The sequence below is a fragment of the Rattus rattus genome, chromosome 1 (genome assembly GCF_011064425.1).
Source record: "Rattus rattus isolate New Zealand chromosome 1, Rrattus_CSIRO_v1, whole genome shotgun sequence".
In the NCBI taxonomy this organism is placed as follows: domain Eukaryota; kingdom Metazoa; phylum Chordata; class Mammalia; order Rodentia; family Muridae; genus Rattus; species Rattus rattus.
Genome location: NC_046154.1, coordinates 205,566,008 through 205,582,138, shown reverse-complemented (window position 1 = coordinate 205,582,138; position 16,131 = coordinate 205,566,008). Strand labels below are relative to the sequence as shown.

At 45.2% G+C, this 16,131-nt stretch overlaps 2 pseudogenes; both read left to right on the top strand.

Annotated features, from left to right (window-relative positions):
• The first annotated feature begins 4,430 nt into the window (after positions 1–4,430).
• LOC116890614 lies at positions 4,431–4,568 on the top strand (annotated as a pseudogene).
• A 9,897-nt stretch (positions 4,569–14,465) lies between these two features.
• Positions 14,466–15,050, top strand: LOC116883618 (annotated as a pseudogene).
• The last annotated feature ends 1,081 nt before the right edge of the window (positions 15,051–16,131 follow it).

The following is a 16,131-nucleotide window of genomic DNA, read 5'->3' as shown; positions in this document are numbered from 1 at the left end:
CCTTTTCTCAGAAGACTCGTGTCAATTATGACATACAGCCAGACAGCACAGAGGTCCTCCTGGCACATGATCAAAAGAGTTTCTGGATGAGAGAAAAATCTCTCAAAGCTTACCCAGTGTCAAGTCAACCAGTGGTGGGCACGTGAGAGCATGGGAGATGGTATTTGTTGGAGCTGTTCAAAGGGAAAGGCGTCTGAGGAGTTGGGGCAGCGGTGGTGAGGAAAAAAAGAGAGACCGAGGTGCTCCTAGGAAGGTCCACATCGCAATCAGTGAGGAGAAAAGACAGGCAACAGGATGAGCAACCCATGGCAGTACAGGCTTTTGCCTGGGAAAGAGGCTGCAGAGTGGTCTCCAGGGTAAATACCACACTGTTGTCTGCTACTGGAAGGGGTAGCTGAGGGCTGAAAAAGGGAAGAGGGTGGGGGTGGGTGGAGGGGTGGGGTGAAGGGGGGTAGGGGATGGGGATGGGAGATGAAGGTGGGGTGTGGATGTGGGGTGGAGGGTGGGATGAAGGGGTGGGGGAAGGGGGCAGAAGGGTGGGGTGGGGTAAGTTGGGGTGGGGAAGTAGGGGAATGGGAGTGGGGGCAGGGGTGGGGGACCAGAGGTAGATGGGTGGGGTGGAGGTGGGGTCGTGGGGGAGTGGGATTGGAGGCAAGAGGGTGGGAAGGTAGAGGTGGGGAATGGGGGTAGAGGTAAGGGGTAGGGGATGGAGGAGGGGATGGGTTGAAAGTGGTGGGTAGAGGTGGGGGTTAGCTGAAGATTTCCCCTTTTAGGGCCTGCAGTTGGTCGTTGCTAAGGGTATTTAATGAATTAGGCTAGAGAATATTTGGTGACTTCTAAGCATCTCTTGTGGTTAGCCATCACAGGATAGGGAAGTCAAAATCCAGCAATGCTGTGACTGCAGCTCTATGTAAGGTCCTTCCCCATTCAGATTTCCTAGATGGGCATTTGAGGAACACAAGAACACGAACTACAAGGGAATTTGTTAAATAACATTTTTTTTCCTGCCACAGATGTTGTACAGGGACTAGCTTAGGTAAACAACAGCCATGCTGGGGAATTCCAGCTGTGTCTGCTTGAAAACAAAAATGATTATCCTAGCTGAGTTTGTGGGTGGTTCACATCCTTCATGGGCAGGGTCAGTCAGAGCCTCTCACCTGTGAGTACAGCAATGCTGCCTTGGGGGTGGGTGGGCTATTCAAGATGGTGGAAAACAAGGGAAAAAGGCTCCATCCTTTAGCGGTGGGAAAGTCATCACCCCCGCCCCTGGAAAGACTTTGTGGTGTGGCCTTTTGGGAGGGGAAGCATTCAGACTCCAGTAAGTAACTTCTTCTTTTTTTTTTTTTTTTTTTTTTTTCTTTTCTATTTTTCGGAGCTGGGGACCGAACCCAGGACCTTGTGCTTGCTAGGCAAGCGCTCTACCACTGAGCTAAATCCCCAACCCCAGTAAGTAACTTCTTATCTGTCTTCTGTAAAGAAGTTCAGTAAACTCACTGGCTAGCTCCCCAGAGAGAACTCTGGTGGGTTTGTGACTCGGTTTGATGTTCATCGTCACACAGGACGAGTGGTAGGTATTGCTTGCATCTCCCCCTGAGAAAGAATTTGAGTTCGCAGAGGATAGAGCGTTCATTAGGAAAAAGGCTATAATGGCTGCTAAGTACACTCAGTCCGTTACTGGAGAGCACCCAGCGAGGTGTCACAATGTCACACATCCTGTCATGTCACAGGACATTCTGTTTCAGAAGGGACTGATTTGCATCTGTGGCTGCTCACCCTGTGGCCCTTAGTCACATCTCCTCCATTCAAGGAGGCATTTATTTTGATCTTAGGTTTTAAACAAGAAGTGTCTGCTTAATATGTATTTGGAATATTTTCACTATAGTGCTGTCTTCTTGGAGTAGAGACGAGTTTTCTTTTTGGATGAAATCATTTTAACTCTAAATAAAGCCTCCATTTACATTTTTTAACAGAAGAGGACTTACTCAAGGCTAGTGAGATGACTGAGCAGGTAGAGGAGCTCGATGAGCAAACCTGGAGCCTTAATCTCTGGAGTCCACATAAAGCTGGAGAGAGAGAGGTAGTGGGAGGGTGCTGTGAGGTAAAGTACTAGCTGTTCTCCCAGAGGATCAAGGTTCAGTTCCCACATGCCAGTTTACAACCTTCTGTAACAGATTCCCTGGGAATCTGACACCCCGTTCAGGAACCATATGTGTGTGTGCAAAGGCGTGCATGCACACAAAACACCTATACACATAAAATGAAAGTCAGAAGGAGAACTAACTCTACAGAGTTGTCCTCTGACCTCCACAAGTAGTCTTGACTGGCCCCTTCCAGACTCAGACAAATAGCATATTTTCTCTCATATGGAGTTCATATTTAAATAAATAAAAATAAATAATTATGTCATGCAGTGGTGGCACATACCTTTAATCCCAGCAGTCAAAAGGCAGAGGCAGGTGGATCTCTGAGTTCAAGGCCAACCTGGTCTACATAGTGAGTTTTAGGACAGACAGAGCTACATGGAGAAACCCTGTATGGAGAAACCTAAATAAATAAACAAATAAATGCACATAGATGCATGTGTGTGTATCTCAGAGAGAGAGAGAAAGAGAGAAAGAGGCAGAAGCAGTACCATTTGGGGGAAGAAGGTGATCGGTAAGGAAGGGAGGAAGGAAGAGAGCAGTGCGTAAATATGAGTGAGATATGAGTGAGTAAGGTACAGTGACATATATGTATGAAAACCATGTTTGGGGCTGGAGAGATGGCTAAGAGCACCGTCTGCTCTTCCAGAGGTCCTGAGTTCAATTCCCAGCAACCACATGGTGGCTCACAACCATCTGTAATGAGATCTGATGCCCTCTTCAGGTGTGTCTGAAGACAGTGTACTCATACATAAAGTAAATAAATCTTTAAAAAAAAAAAAGAAAACCATGTTTGTACACTAGCCAAAGAACAAATTTTAAAATTTATAAGGGCTAAGGCTATACATAGCTCAATGGTAGTGTGCTTGCCTAGGTACTGTGTCTTTTTTTTTCTTTTTTCTTTTTTTCGGAGCTGGGGACCGAACCCAGGACCTTGTGCTTGCTAGGCAAGCGCTCTACCACTGAGCTAAATCCCCAACCCCTTAGGTACTGTGTCTTAGGTTCAGTGTCCAACACCGATCATACTGATCAAACAGTAATAGTGCCATTATTTTCTGTCAGATGTGACGGTGATTGTGTAAAAATTTGTCCTAATACTTTAGAAATACATATAGAAACCTTTACCTAATATATGGTCTTTATGAAATATTCTGAGCCATACAGAGAGGTTCAAGATAGATTTTAATATAATAGAGAATAAAATGATTATTGAAATGGATTCTCTATTTTTAAAATTGTGTGTATGCACGTGTGTCTGTGCACATAAATGCATCTCCCTGTGGGGAACAGAAGAGGGCGCTGTTTCCCCTGAAGTTGCCCAATGTAGTGGCTGTGAACTGAACTCTGCAGCAGCAGAATGTACTTTTAAACGCTCAGCCATCTCTCTAGTTCCAGGGTTTCATATTTAAAAAAAAAAATACATTTATTTATTTTGGTGGGAGCTTATTTTGTTCCTGTTGAGTTTTGGCTTGTTGCTCTACATGTTGTAATGCTAAATTCTGTGAAGGTCTAAGCCTGAGAGTGGATTCTCCCATTTACAAGCTTTTATTGTGCAATTTAAAACTATTGGTTAAATATAGTTGGCTCCCCCAGTTACTGGAGGGATTCGAGTTAGGTGGGTTTTGAGTTACCTGGTTGGGGGTGGAGAAGAGAGAAGAGAAAAGAGACTACAACAGGGAGGGGAGGAGCCCCCACGAGAGGAGACGACCCATGAGCACATGGCCAGGAGAAACAGCAAGTATCTGGGCTTCACCACTGGGGAGGTAGCCAGGCCAGCAGTTAGAAAAGTAAATTAGGGAGGACCCCTCCATAATTGTCAAAGCCAAATAAAATAACCATAGTCTGAGTCTCATTGATTTGCAAGCTGGTTGTGGATAAGTTTGAATTTGTTTATTAGGTGTGCCACAGTGCACATGTGTGTCAGAGGACAACGTGTGAACATTGGTCTCTCACTGAGTCCTGAGTTGAACTTGGGTTGTGGCTGGGGCCTTTACTGTTTGTGTCTTCAGTCCTGATGTCACAGTTTTATGTTGTTCCCCAGCTTTTAGCACAAAGTCAAAGTAGGGTGTCCACAGTGATTTGAAAGAGCTGTTAAATATTACAGAATATCACTGCATAGCCAGACGTCTTCCCATGACTCACTCAAAGCAACGGCTCACAACAGTGGGCAAGCAGGTGACAGAGAGCGCTCTGTTGTTAAGCCGCACACTGAAGGGCCAAGCAAAGGGGAAATAATGCTTCTCCTTCTCATGCTTTAGAAAATGCAGGTTTAAAAAAATAATAAAATGTGCGTTGTATGAAGAGAGAGAATGTTAGTTTTCTCTTGGCCAGGGTGGAAAGGCCTTAGGCCTACAATATACACATGGCTAAAGTATTACGTTAGGACTGGATAGACCACTCGGTGGTTAAGAGCATTAGTCACTTTTTCAGTGTTGGGCCCTACCTTGGTGTTTCCCTCCCCCTTCACTGAGCCTCTTAGCCTGCTATAGCAAGAAATTGTTTACACCCTTGGGAGCTGCTCTTAGCCCCTGATTTGGGACTGGCATTCTCCATGGCACCCTTCCTCCCCACTGAGCCTTCCTGCTTGTTGTTGTTAAGAAGTTGTTTATGCCCCTGATTGGGCCGGAACTTTCACCACATAGACTTTTCCTGTTTTCCTGGTTGGGGATTTTTCACCTGCCTTGTTGTTTTCCAAGGCTTTTGCCTTGGGTATATAAGGAGATCTCAGTAAAGCCTTGGTGGCACTCCCTGAAAACGGATGACCTGTGTACTTGATTTATTTCAATCCCACAGACCTACGCCCGATATTCACACACTGTCAGTGCAGGCGCCGACATCTGGAGGTCCCACCGAGATCGGGAAAGAGAGGACAAACTGATGGGATCGTTCCAAAAGGCCGGCCGGCAAGGAAGCAGAACGTATTGGGGACAAGCGGCGACCATGGGGCAAAACTGGAAGTAAGTAGTGCTCAAAGGTTTTGTCTTAGCCATGGGAAGGAACTACAAGTTCCTTGTTATTGGTCGTAGGTAAGCTTGTAAGTTTACTCAAACAACAAGGTACTAGTATTAAGGTAAAGATAGCCTAAGATTTTATTAAAACTATAGAACAAGTCAGTCCTTGGTTTATAGCTAGTGGCGGTTTGAATATTCTGGCTTGGAAAGGGAGATTGAGAAATTGGGAGAAAATGGGCCAGGAAAGGCCCCAGTAAGCAGAATTCAGAAGGACTGCAGAAATTGAAAGCATGTACAAAGATAAAGATTTGGGGTAGTGGTGAGTAAACCTTGTAAAAAGGGACAAGGTAATAATGGTAAAATGTTTTTGTGTATGTGTTCTTTTAGAGTTATGCTAAAATCTAGAGAAGCAAAGTCAATTTTCATAGATGCTTTTAGTCTTTGGACCCTGACTAGAGACAGTTTACACCCTAGACAAGAGAGAGAATGGGGTTGAGAAAAAGAGTCCTCCTGGACTCTCCACAGATGCTTTGGCAAAAGAAGGAAATGAGCTTAGACTTTTTGGAGCTCTCCTGGGAACAGAAGGAGGTGAGAGACGTCTTGCCTCCTTGCTGGCTCCTATTGGAGAAGTGCTTATTTCTGGTTCTGGGTTCTTTAGGTAGGATGTCTGGGTCCTTTTGGTGGAACACCATCTAGTTCTTTTCCTCTGTGTCTATTGTCTGTCCTTGGTGCACCAAGTTGTCCATGTATGTCAATTTATGTCTGGGTTTTGCTTCTCGCTGCTTGAATGTTTTGTGTTTCATGTTTAAAAAAAAAAAAGGTTAAAACTTTAAATGCTGGTTGATTGACCCATTGATGTAGTTTTAACTCCTTTCAAGAAAGGAACAAATAAAAAGTTTCAATTGGCTTTTGGAGCCTGCATCTGTAGTTAGGAGCCTAAGTCCGCTGGACAAGCTCCCCAGGGGGCTGGCTAAATGTTTACACTAGCTGATCCTAAAGACACCAGGAGCTTCACAGCTTCTATGATAATAGAACTGAATTTTTCTCTTAGAAAAATTTTTGACTGGGATTATTGGACTCAACAGGTGACAAGGTGTTTCTCTTAAAACTATAACTAGAAAAAGTAAAAATGGTGATAGATTTAAATATTAAAGATATGTGTAGCCACTTCATTTTTGTTTCTGATTGGTTTTAAATGTATAATATGCTCTACATGTCTTGGTTAAAGGTTACTGGCTTTTAAGTTAATGGGTATGGTTAAAAATTTATAACATTGGTAACATAAAGTTGGCTTAAACCCCATAATAGAGTAATTTTAGACAACATGTGACATGAACCAATCCAGGGAAACAGGTCTAAATTGAAATAATATTTTAATATAATACTTATCCTAGAAACCAGACTTACAAAAATTTAGGACAATGTCTCTTTGTGAGAAATTAGAGCCTACACCATTGTCCATTCATATACAAGAATTGACAGTCAAACTTTAAAACATGAGGAATGGACTTGGTGTTTTGGAGAGACTAGATTTTAGAGAATAGATGGTTTGTTGGAGGTTGAGTTTTGTTTTCCAAAGTTATGGTTGTGCTCTGGTGTTAAAGGAAAACTTAAAGATTGTGGTTATAGATTTCCAGTGTTACATTGGCTACAGTTTACAGTTTGATCACAGGCTCAAGATTCTAACTCACATATATTTATAATTAAGAAAAAAATCAAACAGGTGGAGATTGTTAACAGGATTTACAAAAGGTTGATGAGGCTATAGACACTATTTGTTTACTCAAACTGCTATTTCGAGAAATACATGTAAAATTATTATGGATTTAAGAGATTGTTTTTATGCTCTTTCTTTACATCCTGGCGATTAAGAAAGATTTTCATTTAGTGAGCTTGCTAATAATTTTGGAGAGCCCATGAGGTGATACCATTGGAAAGTTTTGCCTTTAATCACTTTTGGCCCTACATTATGTAAAAAAAATTTTTGTCACTGCTTCAATACAAGAAGACTTTAAATCTTTCAGTGTATTATTCATTATATAGACATTTTAATTTTACTACAAGCTTACAACATGCTTTAAATTTTTGAGAGTAGCTGCTGCTCCAGAAAAGATTCAATATTTCTTTTCAATATTTGAGACATTGGTCAACTAAGAAGAGAGAGAAAATGTCCTAAAATCTGTGCCATGTGGGTTGACACCCCTTTTCCTTTGGTTCAGAATGGGACTAAGGCAATGTCGAGGGAGGAGATTCTCAATTGTTCTTCCAGGTCCTTTCCTACCGATCAGTTGCTAGGAACAAGAAGATTCTACATAGCTTGTTCGAGTTCCTGGTGTGATCCCCATACCTCTGGATGAAGGCTGATGCCCAGTGGTACTCTACAGACATAAAAGAGACTTTGGCATTACTGCAACGGTCATTGCTGCCATCGCCATTTCAGCCATTGCTGCTACAGTGGCCGGTGTGGCCATATCTCAGTCGACAGCTGTCGTTGAGACTGTGAGACTATGGATACATTCTAGAGAAGTCGCCACGTCATTGACTGTACAGAATAGCGTTAATACTCAGATTCATTTGGTCATTCTTCATCTCAACCAACAAACTGTTCTCAATAGGACTTCCTCTGTGAAACCCATGTTACATCTTGTTCTAACTTTTATCATTCTATGTGTATAAACCCTGTTAAAGTCCTTACTAACAACAAGGCCGTTGGGGATGAATGCTTATCTTGATTGCTCGATCTTAACAGCTGCCCTTGGGCTGTTTTAAAGTACCAACAGATCCAGTCTCAGGCTGAAACCAAACAGGTTTGGTTTTCATTGGCCGGGAATAATCCATTGGCCCAAATTAGGCTCAGTTTGTATGACAAGTAGTTAGCCAAAGATGGACAACCTTCTGGGACCATACTCTCCTAAGACAGAAAATCCTGAGGCTGGTGGGATTTTCAGAGACTGGAAAGTGTTTTAGAACCCCAGATTAATCCTAAGACAGGCGCTACTTAAAAAAAAAAATAAAAGAGGGGGAAGTGTTGGGCCCTACCTTGGTGTTTCCCTCCCCCCTCGCTGAGCCTCTTAGCCTCCTATAGCAAGAAATTGTTTACACCCTTGGGAGCTGCTCTTAGCCCCTGACTTGGGGCTGGCATTCTCCATGGCACCCTTCCTCCCCACTGAGCCTTCCTGCTTGTTGTTGTTAAGAAGTTGTTTATGGGGTTGGGGATTTAGCTCAGTGGTAGAGCACTTGCCTAGGAAGCGCAAGGCCCTGGGTTCGGTCCCCAGCTCCGAAAAAAAAAAAAAAAAAAAAAAAAAAAAGTTGTTTATGCCCCTGATTGGGCCGGAACTTTCACCACATAGACTTTTCCTGTTTTCCTGGTTGGGGATTTTCACCTGCCTTGTTGTTTTCCAAGGCTTTTGCCTTGGGTATATAAGGAGATCTCAGTAAAACCTTGGTGGCACTCGCTGAAAACGGATGACCTGTGTACTTGATTTATTTCAATCCCGCAGACCTACGCCCGATATTCACACACTGTCAGTGCAGGCGCCGACATTTCAGAGAACCCTGGTTTGATTCCGGGTACCCACATGGTGGCTTAATACTACCTGTAACTGAAATTTTAGGAGCTCTCACTCCCTGGTTCTGAGGGAACCAGGTATGTACATGGTTCATAGTCAGACATTAGGACACAATCTCTATACAGATTAAGTAAATAAGTAAATGTACTTTTTAAAAATTTTCTAGATCTATTTATTTATTACATACACAGTGTTCTGCATATATATGACAGACAAGGGCACCAGATCTTATTATAGATGGTTGTGAGCCACCATGTGGTTGCTGGGAATCAAACTCAGGACCTCTAGAAAAGCAGTCAGTGCTCTTAACTGCTGAGCCATCTCTCCAGTCCCATTACTGAACTTCTTTTTTTTTTTTTTCGGAGCTGGGGACCGAACCCAGGGCCTTGCGCTTGCTAGGCAAGTGCTCTACCACTGAGCTAAATCACCAACCCCCATTACTGAACTTCTAAAGCATTCTTTGTTACTCTTTGGCATTTGGTTTAGGGGATTTTATTCAGTGACAAAGAAAAACAAAATTATAAAATTTTCAGATGAGTGGGCGAGACTAGAAGAAATTCTTCCGAATGAGGCAGCCCAGGCCCAGAGGTACGAACACCACATGGTCTCCCTCACTTGTGGACCCTAGACTTGACTCTAGTTTTGTGTGCTTATCTAGGAACCCCTCTGGAGCCCAGCACACTGAACAGAGCAGGCAGGGATCACCTCACGGAAGAGGAACAGTAATGTGGAGATAAAATAAAGTGAAGATGGGGAGGGCTGGGGATGGAGAGGTTCACACACTGAGGAGAAGGAGGTGGGGGTGGGGCAGGGAGGATGAGGGAGGTGAGGGACCTGAAGAGGAAGGTTATCAAAATTAAGGCTGCGTGAGTGAATCACCCAGAAACAAATTATCTGGCAATTAAAATAACACATAAAAGACAGTTTAGGGCAGATACCTTGCGAGGCTGGGTAGTGCTGGCCCTAGAAATGTAGGTCACTAAACTAACTCCTCGATGTCAGGCATAGGATACTGCCATAGCAGCACCTGATGGGGGAGGCCCTGGTGGTTGCCCACCAGAACTAGCTGATAACACCGTCTCGTTGAAGACACTACACACCTTGGACGAAGGATACAGAGCAATCAGGTTGGAACTGGGCTTCAGATCTTCTGTTAGTGGCGTGAGGGCTGGATGATGCTACATGGTGGGTGTTAGTAAAAGCAAAAACTCCTCCCACTGTGAACTCTGTGACATATAATAGCAGGATATTCAGGCTGTTCCTGGGAAAGCCAACCATTCCTGGAGTGTATTTGAGGCCCACTCTACCAGAGGATCCATCCCTAATACTGTAACCCTGGTCCCAGACATATGACTGATGAAGTCCTAGACCTTAGGGACGGGGGACCCAATATGGCTGCTTAGCTGAATTAACATGGCCTCACACAATCTAAGTATCTGTTGGCAAGCACAGATAAAAGCGACTCTCAGGACTGGTCCGAGAATCAGGACTTGTGGTGAATGCCAAGACCCATGGCTGCACAGGATCTGAGAATGATGGTCGAGGGCCCCGAAGACCACTGCCACCATGACAAGGCCCAGGGCACACAGCAGAAGAGCAAGGGGGAAGGCTGTAAACATCAGAAGACTGGGAGAAAGGCTGTAAACCGACCAGGGCTCCGACAACCGACAACCGCACTGCAGCTGTGCCTGCCAGAACCAGCCCACACAGATCCCCCACCCCCACCCACCCCGTGCAGAAGCAACTTGGGGACACGCAGGAAGTGGTTCGTTTTGGTTTACACATCTAGGCATCGGCCCCTCACTGAGGGAAGTTGCGTCAGGTCTTTAAGCAGGAGCCATGTGTGAAAGCTGCTGCCTCCTGGCTTGCTCCCTCTGGTTTATGCTTGGTCTTCTTGGTCGTAGAACTAAGGACCAACACCTGCTCATGGGCGGATGTCTACGGTGGGCTTTCCCATATCGATCAATAATCAAGACAGTTCTCCACAGATGTGCCTACAGGCCAATTTGATATAGGCAGTTGCTCAACTGAGATTTCTTCCCGGATGACTTTTTGATTTGTTTTTTTAAAAATGTGTTTTGTGTTTGGTTGTTTTGCCTGAATGTTTGTATGTGTACCACATGTGTAACCGTATGGGTCAGCGGAGGGTAACGGACTGAAAATACAGACAGTTGTGAGATGCCATGTGGGTGTTGGAAATAGAACTGAGTCCTCTGAGCTGGAGAGATGGCTCAGTGGTTAAAAGCACTGGCTGCTTGGGGTTGGGGATTTAGCTCAGTGGTAGAGCACTTGCCCTAGCAAGCGCAAGGCCCTGGGTTCAGTCCCCAGCTCCAAAAAAAAAGAAAAGAAAAAAAAAAAAAAGCACTGGCTGCTCTTCCAGAGGTCCTGAGTTCAATTCCCAGCAACCACATGGTGGCTCATGACCATTTGTAATGGGATCTGATGCCTCTTTTGGTGTGTCTGAAGACAGCTACATTGTTCTCATAGGAATTCAATAAATCTTAAAAAAAAAAAAAAAAAAAAAAAAAGGAGGGAGTCCTCTGGAAGAGCAGCTGGTACCCTTCCACCACTGCGCCGTGTGTCCAGTCCCACGAGTGACCTTTGCCTGTGTCAGATTGATAACGGGACCTAAAAAGGACAAGACTCAACGGCTTTTCCTTAGTGACTGACACAAGCTGGAGTTATCACAGAGAAAGTATCATCAGTTGGGAAAATGCCTCCATGACATCCAGCTGTAAGGCATTTTCTCAACGAGTGATCAAGGGTGAGAATCCAGCCCCTGTGGGTGGTGCCATCCCTGGGCTGGTAGTCCTGGGTTCTATTAGAGAGCAAGCTGAGCAAGCAAGCCAGTAAGAAACAACCCTCCATGGCCTCTGCATCAGCTCCTGCTTCAAACTCTGTGCCTCATCCATGCTGGGCAAGGGTGCAAACACTGACCCACACTGCCATTTGCATTCTTACTGGAAAGATAAGAGAGTTTCATTGTCTCTATTGTATTTTTTTTTACATTGCAAAAGCATTTGCTATTGTGTCTTTTTCATCATTCTTGTGGGTATATAATGGTATCTAATTGTGGTTTGGATAATAAAAATTCAGGAAATAAAACCCTATTGAGTAATGAGAATTTATTCTGTTTGCCCATTAGCAGTTTATCTCACTTGATGAAACGGTTTTCAAACTTTTACTCGGAAACTGAAAGCAGGAGCCAGATTGTGGTGTTCCCACTTTTAACGGCAGCTCTTGGAAAGCAGAAGCAGGCAGACAAGGCTAGCCTGGTGAGGGGAGTTCCAGCTCAGTCAGGGCTGCACAGAGAAACCTTGTCTCAAAAGAAAGCAAAACTTGAAAGCAGGAACTGCTTGCTTTAACCTAAGCTCTTGGGAAGGCAGAGGACGACACAGTGAGACCCCTTTAATAACAAAGCAACGGACGGTCTGGAGATGGATCGGCAGTTGTTTTTTTTTGGGGGAGGCTGGGGACCGAACCCAGGGCCTTGCGCTTGCTAGACAAGAGCTCTACCACTGAGCTAAATCCCCAACCCCAATGGATCGGCAGTTAGAGGGGCACTGGCTCCTCTTCCAGGGGACCCAAGTTCAATTCCACACCCATGTGATCCCATCAGTAACTCGGCTTCCAGGGGATCCAATGCCCTCTTTGTGAGCCACCATGTAAACTTGGGTCCTTTGCCAGAGCAGCAAGGGCTCTTAATGGCTGAGAGCTACCTGCCCATCCATCTTCCTCCCCTTCTCTCCCACCCCCCTCTCTCTCCACCCACCTCTCAGGGACCAGTGCTGGTCACACATAGCTTTAATTACATCCATCCATCTGTCAGTCTGTCGACTCCCTTCTGCAGCACTTTCGCGGGAACCAGAGGACAACTTGCAGGAGTTGCTTCTTTTCTGCCCCTGTCAAAGTACTGGGGAGCAAGTCAGGTCGTGAGGGTTGTTGGTGAGAACTTTTATCCACTGAGTCATCTCCTAGCCTGTTGCACTTAACCTTTAAAGTCCTGAGTTGAGTGTATTCTTTTTTTTTTTTTTCTGGAGCTGGGGACCGAACCCAGGGCCTTGCGCTTGCTAGGCAAGCGCTCTACCACTGAGCTAAATCCCCAACCCCAAGTGTATTCTTTTAACAACTTGTTTCCCCTAGATCATAGCACGCGGTAAGTATCTAACTAACTTGGATTTGGCCCAAGTGCATTGAGGGTGTGAAATTACCACAGGACTGAGACTCTAACGGCCTCCGGAGTATTAGTCACCCCACTGGAGGTATGCGGCTGTGAATTTAGCGACACCCTCAGCTGGCAGAGTTGTTAGGCTTCATGTGTACCAAAAGACAGAGGGGCAGCTCGAGATGCTGGCAGATGGTTTTGTGCCCTGTGTGTCCAGATGGTGATTGCTGTGCCCAGAGATCTGCTTGCAGTCCAGATGTTGACAACTGTCATGGGTGTGGGGCATGTCCTGTCTCAATGATGTATAAAGATTGCTTTCTATTCCCTCTGATTGATTGTAATAAAGAACTGATCAGCCAATTGCAGGACAGAAGGAGAGAATAGAGCAGGACTTCCAATCCCACTCAGGGGTCCCAAGCAGACAGAGTGAGGGGTCCTAGGTACAGAGGGAGAGGGAGGAAGGGGAGAAGGACTGGGGGATTCACCATGAGGTTGCAATGAGAGAGCAGCCATGAGGACACACATGGACCAGAGTGAACCAGGGCAAGACTCAATTGACTCAGATGGCAAGTAATGGGGTCCAAAGCTAGGAGGTCATTCAGGCCAGCACAGCCAGGTTAGGCTAACTCAGAACATAACTAGCTTAGTGCCTGCAGTCTGTTAATAAATGTAAAGTCTCTGTGTCACTTATTGGGGAATAAGGGGGCCATAGAAAACCCCCCAGAATTACATTTCCATCTGGAGACTGTTCCCACTGGGATCAGGTTAGAGCTCTCAGACTCCAGCATTGTTCTCAGACCATGGGCTCTGTTTCCACTCTCCATCGTCATGGCTACCTGCCCCATGGGCTTCCTAGTCTCAGGTGAGACTCTTTTTTTTAAGATTTATTTTTATGGGCTAGAGAGATGGCTCAGTGGTTAAGAGCACCAACTGCTCTTCCAGAGGTCCTGAGTTCAATTCCCAGCAACCACATGGTGGCTCACAACCATCTGTAATGGGATCTGGTGCCCTCTTCTGGTGTGTCTGAAGACAGCTACAGTGTACTCACATACATTAAAATAAATAAATCCTTTAAAACAAAAGATTATGGGGATTTTAATTACTTACCTGCTTAATTAATTGTGTGTTTTTTGGGTTTTAGAGACAAGATTTCTCTGTGTAGCTCTGGCTGTCCTGGAACTCACTCTGTACAGCAGCCTGGTCTCAAACTCAAAGATTTGCCCAGCTTTACTATGGGGATTTTTTGAAACAGAAAAGAATGGATTTTTTGCATTATGAGATGCCCATTAGCCTATGACAATGGGGGAGGAAAGTAATGGCTTAAAAATGAAGTGTTTGGTTAAGAGCACTAACTGTTCTTCCATAGGTCCTGAGTTCAAATCCCAGCAACCACATGGTGGTTCACAACCACCTGTAATGAGATCTGATGCCCTCTTCTGGTGTGTCTGAAGACAGCTATAATAAATAAATAAATCTTTTAAAAAGTAAATAAGAAATACTCAAGTTAATAAAGATTTAAAAAAAAGAATACAAAAAAAAAGAAGAAGAAGAAGAAGAAGAAGAAGAAGAAGAAGAAGAAGAAGAAGAAGAAGAAGAAGAAGAAGAAGAAGAAGAAGAAGAAGAAGTGGTGTTTGGGCAGATGTGCTCCTCAGGGCCTGGAGCTGAGGCATCTGGACCACAGCCCTCTCACCCTCTGCAAAAGATGTTGTGGGGCATGGGCTCGGCAGGAATGGCGTTCTACAACCTCCACTGCCACCATGGCATGTTTGCAGTTCTAGGGGAGATCACAGGATGCTGCACCCTGACATTCCTCAGGGTCCAGAGGGTACACAGATTCTACAAGGACATCCACCCTTGACCTAAGCCACCTCCAGAGCCTCTCTGAAGGCTCTCTGGGCCGTGAGTACCTTCACTTCCTGGGTGTGAATAGAGTCTCTCCAGGTACACGAACCTCTCTGTTTTGTGGACAGTGGGAACAGCCTGTGTGATCCAGGGGTACTGTGAGGTGCACAATGTAGTCTACACTCTGCTGGGGATGCCCACCAATAGGCTTGGAGAGATGGTGATAAAGTGTTTTGAGGCCGTGCAGATGGTCAATTCATGTGCACCTTGGTAGCACTCTTCCCACCCATCTGCTTCTATGCTCAGAGCCTGCAAGTGTCGTTCTCTGAGTTGGTCCCTTGGGTGCAAGGCCCCGTGAGTCCTCAATATCTACTACCAGTAATGTTGAGCCCTGACAGCCCTGCAGGACTGAGCACCTGGGAAACTTATCCAGTGCCTGAGCTGCTACACAGAGAAGGCAGAACCTGCCTCTCCACATCCTGCCTTCCTCGGGACAAAGGAGCCTTTGTGTCTTCCCTTTGAACCTTGAACTCAGAGTGTCACTTACACTGCTATAGTCATTGCTGTCATATTTGTTAAGGGCCAGCCTAGGAGAGAGAGCCAGGACAGTGAGGCCCCAGGGCGTTGTGAGCTATCCAAACAGAGCAATATGTATGCCTGGAACCACTATCTTGGATCATACTGGCTTGTTCAGGTCTGAAGCCTCTCTTTTGGACAGCTACTCTGTCAAGCTTGGTCATCGTTAGTTTGCCCGCTACATCCTGTCCCCGTGCTCTGAGAAGAGTGTCAAGGAGAAGGTATGTTTGCTGTGCAAATAAATCTCCCATAAGGCTAGCTAGAAAAAAAAAGGTGGTGTGTCCAGAAATCAAGTTGATGTGGGGTGAATTTGTGACAGTTTAGGTTGTCAATCCACAGGCTTTAGAACACCTCAGAGACAAATCTCAGATGTGACTGTAAGGGATTTTCTAGACTACATTCATTGAGGTGGGAAGACCCAACCCCAAATGTGGGTCATCTCACGGCTGCATAAAAAGGAACCCAGGCTGGCACCAAACATAGGACCTCCCTGCTCAGCCTCTTGTGTGCTGGGATTCACACATGTGTTCTCCTTCTTCTCTTCCTTTTCTAGACAGTGTCTCACCCTGTAACCCAGGCTGGCCCCAAATTGCTGGAATCCTTCTGCTTCAGTCTCCCAAGTGCTAGGGTTATGGCTGTGAGCCACTGAGAAAACTGAGACAAGCTGACTCCATGACAGGCTTCAAACTAGCAAGTCAGGAGACTAGGCCTAAATTTCTGTTTCCTAAAACTGGGCAAATTCAAGCAAGTCAGTTATTAGAAATCTGGCCTGAGGCAAGGGCAGAGTCAACAACCGTTTCTAGGCTTCCCCAGCAGCAGTTTCCAGGCCCTCCAATGATTCTAGAATGTCCTGAGATATAGAGCCAACCAATTAACATAATACTTCT